The 7696-nt window shown below is 42.6% G+C and overlaps 1 pseudogene; it reads left to right on the top strand.

Moving 5' to 3' along the window:
• Window positions 1–844: 844 nt before the first annotated feature.
• On the top strand, window positions 845–1295 carry LOC111142700 (annotated as a pseudogene).
• The last annotated feature ends 6401 nt before the right edge of the window (window positions 1296–7696 follow it).

The raw sequence follows: 7696 nt of genomic DNA, 5'->3' as shown, positions 1-7696 counted from the left end.
TTTCAGATATGTCAACAGAAACTTCCCAAACTGAGATGCATAAAGGAAAAACAAATGGAAATGAAATAAAACAGAACATCCAAGAACTGTGGGACAATTACAAAAGATGAAACATATGCATTGTTGGAATATCTGAAGGAGAAGAAAAGGAGAATGGAGTAGAGAAAATATTTGAAGGGATAATGGCCAAGAACAGACACCAAACTACAGACCCAGGAAGCTCAGAGAATACAAAGCTGGATAAATATTTAAAGGTATACACCGTGGCATATCATTCAAATTTCAGAGAATCAGTAACCAAGGGAAAATCCTTAAAGAAGCCAGAAAAAGGGCACCTAGGTGACTCAGTCAGGTAAGTGTCTGACTCTTGATTTCCACTCAGGTCATGATTTCAGGGTTGTGAGACTGAACCCCATGTTGGGCTCTGGACTAGGAGTGGAGTCTGCTTGAGATTCTCTCTTTCCCTCTCCTTCTGCCCCTCCCCAGCCTTGGCTTATGCAGGCTTATTCTCCCCACCACCCCTGTCTCAAAGAAAAAAAAAAAAGAAGAAGAAGAAGACACTAGAAAAACAAAACATCTTATCTATAGGGAAACAAGGATACAAATTACATTGGGCATCTTATCAAAAACCATGCAAGCAATAAGAGAGTGGAGTGAAATATCCAAAATGTTGGAAGAAAAAAAAAATCCATCAAGCCAAGTTTCTACATCCCTCAAAACTGTCATTGAAAAGTGAAGGAGATTGTGTGAATGAAAAAAAGCCACAGACTGGGGAAAATATTTGTAAACCACCCATCAGATAAAGGACTTGTAGCCAAACTGTGCAAAGCACTCTTAAAACTCAATGATAAAAAAACAAACAACCCAAGTAAGAAATAGGCCAAAACTTCTCTTTTACCATTCCCACCAACCCAAAACCATGAAGGCAGCTGCCTTCATAATTGAGGAGTATGACATGTGCCTAGAGAACTTCCACACCAACAGGCGTGGGCAAAGCTATCACTGTTATTCCCAGCAACATGCTCTGTGAAAAGATAGTGGGCCATGTCACACATCTGGTGAAGGGCATTCAGAGAGGCCCGGAGAGAGGGATCTCCAGCAAGCAGCAGGAGGTGGAGAGAGAAAGGAGAGAGAATGATGTTCCTCATGTCTCAGCCCTGCATCAGGAGATCATGGAAGTAGATCCTGACACTAAGGACATGTTGAAACTCTTGGACTTTGGCGGTGTGTCCAGTCTACAGGTCACTCAGCCTACAGTTGGGATGAATTTCAAAACACCACGTGGAACTGTTTGAATCTTTCTGCTGGACTGTAATATCTCCAATAAACCTTGGACAACAGCAACAACAAAGCATGACCCCAAACCTGAACAGATACCTCACCAAAGATGATAAACAGATGGAAAGGAAGCATATGAAAAGATCCTCAACGTATATCTTTAGAGAATTGCAAATTAAAACAACAACGAGACCCTACTACACACCTGTTTGAATGAAGAAAATCCAAATACTGACAAGGATGTGGAATAGCAGGGATTCTCATTCATTGCTGGTGAGGATGCAAAATAGCACAACCACTTTGGAAGACAATGTGGCAGTTTCTTACAAAGCTAAACCTAGTCTACCAGATGACCCAGCAATTGTGCTCCCTGATATTTACCCAAAGGAGTTGAAAACTCATGTCCACAGAGAAATGTTCACAGAGATGCTTATTCCGACAAAAGTCCTTCAATAGGTAAATGGACAAATTATAGCACATCCAGATAATGGAATATGTATTCAGTGATAAAAAGGAATGAGCTATCAAGCCATGAAAAGATAGGGAGGAACCTTAATTGCTCATTATCAAGTGAAAGAAACCAATCTGAAATAGCTACATTTTGTGGGATTCCGACTACATGACATTCTAGAAAAGGTAAAATTGCAGAGACAATCAAAAGATCAGTGGTTACCAGGGGTTTGAAAAGATGAGAAGGGGTAAAGAGAGAGCGATGAGTAAATGGAACACTGGCCTATTTTAGGACAATGAAACTGTTCCGTATGATGTTGTAATAGTGGATATGTGTCCTTATACATTTGTTGAAACTTCCAAATTTCTACAATACGAAGGGTAGCCATTAATCTAAACTATGGATTTTATTTAATAAAAAGATATCAACACTGGTTCATCAGTGGTAATAAATGTACCACACTGATGCCAGATGTTAATAATATGGGAAAACAGGGTGTGGGTGAGAAGTAAGGTATATGAGAATTCTGTACTTTCCACTCAATTTTTCTGTAAACTCACAACTACTCTAGAAAACAAAGTTTGTTAATTAAAAAAAAAAAAAAAAAAGTGAAGGAGATGAGAGACCTTGTTGGACAAACAAAACCTCCAGTCTGGAGGCTTCTGAAACTGATATAGCCTATTGGGTTTTGGGGAGGCTTGGCTGATGGTAGAAATTTAGCATACCTAGATGTGAAGTGAGTGTGAAAAAGTAATTATGGGGCCTTCTTAAGAAACGTAAGATGTGGGCACCTGGGTGGCTCAGTGGGTTAAATCCTCTGCCTTTGCCTCAGGTCATGATCTCAGGGTACTGGGATCGAGTCCCGCATCGGGCTCTCTGCTCAGCGGGGAACCTGCTTCTCCCTTTCTCTCTGCCAGCCTCTCTGCCTACTTGTGATCTCTGTCAAATAAATAAATAAAATCTTAAAAAATAAAAAGAAATGTAAGATGTGCATTTCATCACTATAGAGTGGAGACTCGCATTTGTTGGTATGTGACTGGTTGCGTGCTAGGTGCTTAACATGTCATATGATTCCCTTCCTCCCTCTCTCTCTCTCTTCCTTCCTTTAAAGAAGTTACAATGTCCTTAAAGAGTTTACTCTCTAGTAGAGACTGACAGTTCCCAGAGAGTCCAGTTTTGTAAGGTCCTGTGCCTGCGGTAAGGAGATTATAAGCTATGGTTGCCACACATAGGACGGTGCATAGCCAGCTTTGGGGGCATAGGCAAAGCTCCTATGGGAGGTGACATCTACATTGACCTGAAGAAAGAGTGGCGATTAGGTAAAGGGGAGGAGGCGGTGAGGGGAGCAGATTCCAGCAAGAGAAGACAACGTCTGTGAAGGCCCAGAGATGAATGAAAGTCAACAGAGTTCAGTATAGAGAGAATTTACGGTGCCAGAACTGTGGAGACCAAATAGGACTCCAGAGTATTAAGAAAGGACTGGATCTTGACCAGCTGGGGTAAGAAATATCCTGAGGGCAGTGAGACGCTCTGTAAGGAAGGGAGTGAACCAAAAGGATTTGCTCTTCCCAAAGGTCTCTCTGGATGGAGGGTGGAAAATGGGCCAACCTTAGGGACAGGAGACTCTTGGAATGCTCTAGGCTGGAATGGTGGCTCCTAAACTAGAGATTGGAGACATAGATAGTGAGCTTCAAAAGAGCCGGAATCAAGAACTGAAGCTTGCTGGTTTCTGTGCTTGGAGAGTGGTGATGAGGGGGAAAGAAATTCGAGAGACTTCTAAGTTTTCTGGTGACACATGATGGCATCTTTAGTTGAGTAGAAAACAGATCTGTGAGGTTAGAGGGAAGGAAAGATGATGTTTTCCATTTGGAACATTTGGTTCGAAGATCCTATGAGACATGGGATAGAGTATACAGTTGTGAAACTTAGAAAAGAAATTCGGGCCAGCGAGAACAGACCTGGAAGTTGCTGGCATAAGAGTAGTGTTTAAGTGGGAGATTTACTTGTACAACAATCATTAAGGCAGATATTTCTCTCCCTGTTTTCAGAAGAGGGAGCCAAAATTTGGAAAGCATAAATAACTTGCTCAAAATCAGTTAGGGAGTGGTGGAGCCAGGATTTTTAACTTGTACATTTCCACTGCACAGCACTGTTTCTGGGTCACTGCACTGTTTCCCAGTAATCTGATTGTATTGCTCCTATGGAATCCCCCCACACCCCCATCTGAAAATTCTGGAAAACACTCCTACTTGGGACAGGAACTCACCTGGAGAAATGTCACTGTTCACAGCTCAAAAGTTCCTTTTTGGAGGCTAAGGCGAAACACATCAGCTTCTCTATGAGAGTTTCCTTTCATCTGGGACAGAACGATGCCAGTGATACTTGGTCTATGAAAGCAGCCCTGAATGTCCTACCAAGCCAGACCTATATAGTGGGCAAGCAGCCTTGCCCTTATGTTAACCATCTGCCTTCATGTGCACTAACCTAACCATTGAACATAACAGATAAGTGGTGGTGGAAACAGAAACCCCATTTCCCTTGCTGGTACAAGGCTGGCTCCAGGATTGCTGGCTCCAGAGTTGGCTACCCATCCCTGTCTCCTGCGACCCCCCACTAATGTCCCCTGTCTTCTCCTTGTGGGGATTCCCACATCTCCCTCAACCTGACCCATAAACTCCACCTCCTCTCTTCATCCAGATAGCACCAGAGTTGAAGCCTCTTCTTGTTTTCTGTTCAGAGGGAAGCTGGATGTTCGTTGGGATGACCTCATCTCTCTTGGCATCCCCCTTCCCACCCCCATCTCCCAGGCACTGTCATTTTCATTTGCATGGCCTCTGAGGCCTTCAGCTATGGAGGGACCTGCTTCAGAGCTGACACCAAGGCTCGAGCTCTAACCTCTCACACTTTCTCATATAACAACTCATCTGCTGGTGGAATACATTTGTTTGTGATTACAGGCTGCTTACAATACTGTTGTACAGGGCCTTATGTTATGGCTCAGTGCCATGAGAAAACACATTAGTAATTTTTTATGACCCTAGAGCAACCACGCAGGATTTCCCTAAAACAGAAAACATGAAGGGATTTTATGGTCTTGCACTGTTAGACATCCCTTATGGCTGATGCGGGTATATTAGAACTAGCAGAACATGGGATTTTCCAGACATTTTGGGTTGCGAGGTTTCTGACTCTAATTAGTGAACACCCCTTGTTTATCTGCTCTGGGGGACATAAAACACACAAGGAAATTACAAACAAAAGGCATCAAGGTTTTGAACGTTTCTCTTGACGTATTAAGTTACTCCTGGGCTTCAATGAGCTGCTCTTCGTAAGCCACTTCTGAAAGTAACTGTGAAATGATAAAAATTGGAAACGACTGGTGAATTCTCAGGATTCTCCCTGTCCCTCTTTGAAAAATAGCATACAGTGTGGACTTCCCATTTGATGGGGACACAATCTGGCTGTCATCTGGGGTGGCTCACACACACACACACACACACACAGGAACACACCATCCAATAAAAATATCTAAAAAGAGAATAGTGGACTTTCATTTGGCCTTAAGAGTAAATACATATATTATTTTGATTAAAAAAACATTCTATTTTTGGCACTGTTAACGGTGTTCAATGTCTACTTGATAAAGTAGCAGGAGAGAACGCGAGAGCTTCTAGCCTCTCAGAGGATCTACATTGGAACATTTTAATTACTTTTTTGTGGAGGACAAACTCACTCTGAATTTGGCAGCTCTGAGAGGCTCCTCCACCCAATAGGGAGTGTGTTCCCAAGTGCCCAGGGAGTGAAGGTAAGTCAGCCAAGAGTGTGAGAAAACAACAGACACCAGGGAGGCAGTGAACAAACCCTATCTAGTAAAAGGACTTCAATTAGAAATATAGGGGGAAAAAATATTGTTGCCTTTTTAATATAGTGTTAGTAGTTGGCATGATGGCGTCAACTCTTTAAATTCCACAAGAATGTGTGACAGCCACCTTTCCCAACTGCCTATCAGCCTTCGAATACATACACCCATGGAGCGGCAAGGGGTGAGAACCTGGCTGAACATTTCTTTTTCCTTTTTTTTTGGTAAGGATTGATTTATTTATTTTGTGGGGGAGGGGAAGAGGGAGAGGGAGAGTCTTTTTTTTTTTTATATCTCAAGATATTTTATTTCTTCTGGATATATATCCAGAAGTAGGATTGCTGAACCATAAAAGTTGCATTTCTTTTAACTTTTCTGAGGAATTTAAATTTTTTTTTAAATAAACATATAATGTATTTTTATCCCCAGGGGTACAGGTCTGTGAATCGCCAGGTTTACACACTTCACAGCACTCACCATAGCACATACCCTCCCCAATGTCCATAACCCCACCACCCTCTCCCAAACCCCCTCCCCCCAGCAACCCTCAGTTTGTTTTGTGAGATTAAGAGTCATGGGAGAGAGAGTCTTAAACAGACTCTGCATGGAGCATGGAACCAATGCGGGGCTTGATCCCGTGACCCTGAATCACCAACCTGAGCCGAAAAACAAGAGTTGCTTGAGTAACCAACTGTGCCACCCAGGCGCCCCCTGGCTACAGCATTGGGAAAAACATGGTAGACAAAACAGTAACGGAGTACAATGGTATATGGGTTTCACATCGATGGTGCTATGGTCATAGTAACAAATTTCCCAAGGCTCAAACATATTTAACCTCCCTTAAAAAAAAAATATATATATATACACACACACATACTCTCTCTCTCTCTCTCTCTGCCTGCCTCTCTGTCTACTTGTGATCTCTCTCTGTCAAATAAATAAATAAAATCTTAAAAAAAAAAAAAAAAGAAAAAAGAAAAAAGATGGTTGAGTCTAGGGAGAAGGAGAGCCCTGATGGCCCTTCCTGGGATGGTTTGCTACTTACAGTATCACCTAGACCACAAATGTGGATCATCTGGGAGCTTTCTAGAAATGCAGAACCTGAGCTCCACCTCAGCTCCCTGCCCCCCAGTCCAAATCTGCACTTCAACAAGATTCCCAGGTATTTAAAAATGCTAATGCTCCGGGCCCCATTCCCACCTAACTGAATCAGAATCTCAGGGTTGAGGTCCAGGAATTAGAATTTAAAGAACAAAAACAAAAACCTCAAAACTTCCAAGTGATTTTAACATTTATTCAGGATTGAGAACCATTGATCTGGAGCAGTGTTTCTCAATCTTTAATGTGCATATGAGTCACATGGGATCTTGCTAAAATGTAGATTCTGAGTCAGTAGGTCTGGGCGGTCCTGGGTGCTGCATTTGTGACACTCCCAGGTGAGAACCATGCAGCTGGCCCAGGTGAGAACCATGCAGCTCGCTCACAGACCGCACTTAGAGTAACAAGGCTCTGGAGCAGTGGGTCTTGCATTGTGCCTGGACAAGGACCTCAGTATCACCTGGGAACTTGTTAGAAATAATGCTCTCAGCCCTATTCCAGACACAATCAAAAGTTCAGGGTCGACACCTAGAAATCCATGTTATAGCAAGTCATCTTGGTTTAAGAGTGAATGAGCCATGATAAAAGGGCATATATAAGTTTATTACTTACCCCCCTTGCGCCCCCCCCCTTTTTTCAGAAATTGGTGGCCAATGGAATTAGAGAGCTAGAAACGTGTTATTCAATAAGACAAAATTTCTACAAAGTGGGTGGAAAATTTCTACAAAGTGGCATGTCAAAACTCCTTGTAGCATTGTCAAATATCCACCATGTCCTGGACCTGTCACTTGCTTTTTCCCTGTTCCCCAGTTGGAACCACTCTGCTGCAACATCTCTCCTAAGGGTGTTACAAAGGCCAAGGGAACTCTGAGCAAGTGAGAAGCCAGATGAAAAGAATCCTTAGAGGAGGAGGATGAAAACTACATCTTCTGAGGGAAAGAGGTTGGAAGGAGGAAAGTGTGGGTGAAAATTAGGACGATTTTGCAGGTGGAGAGAAAAGTATGCTAAAA

This window comes from Enhydra lutris, unplaced genomic scaffold, assembly GCF_002288905.1.
Source record: "Enhydra lutris kenyoni isolate GAN:26980312 unplaced genomic scaffold, ASM228890v2 scaffoldscaffold8, whole genome shotgun sequence".
Classification (NCBI taxonomy): domain Eukaryota; kingdom Metazoa; phylum Chordata; class Mammalia; order Carnivora; family Mustelidae; genus Enhydra; species Enhydra lutris.
This window is presented reverse-complemented; position numbering and strand designations above follow the sequence as displayed.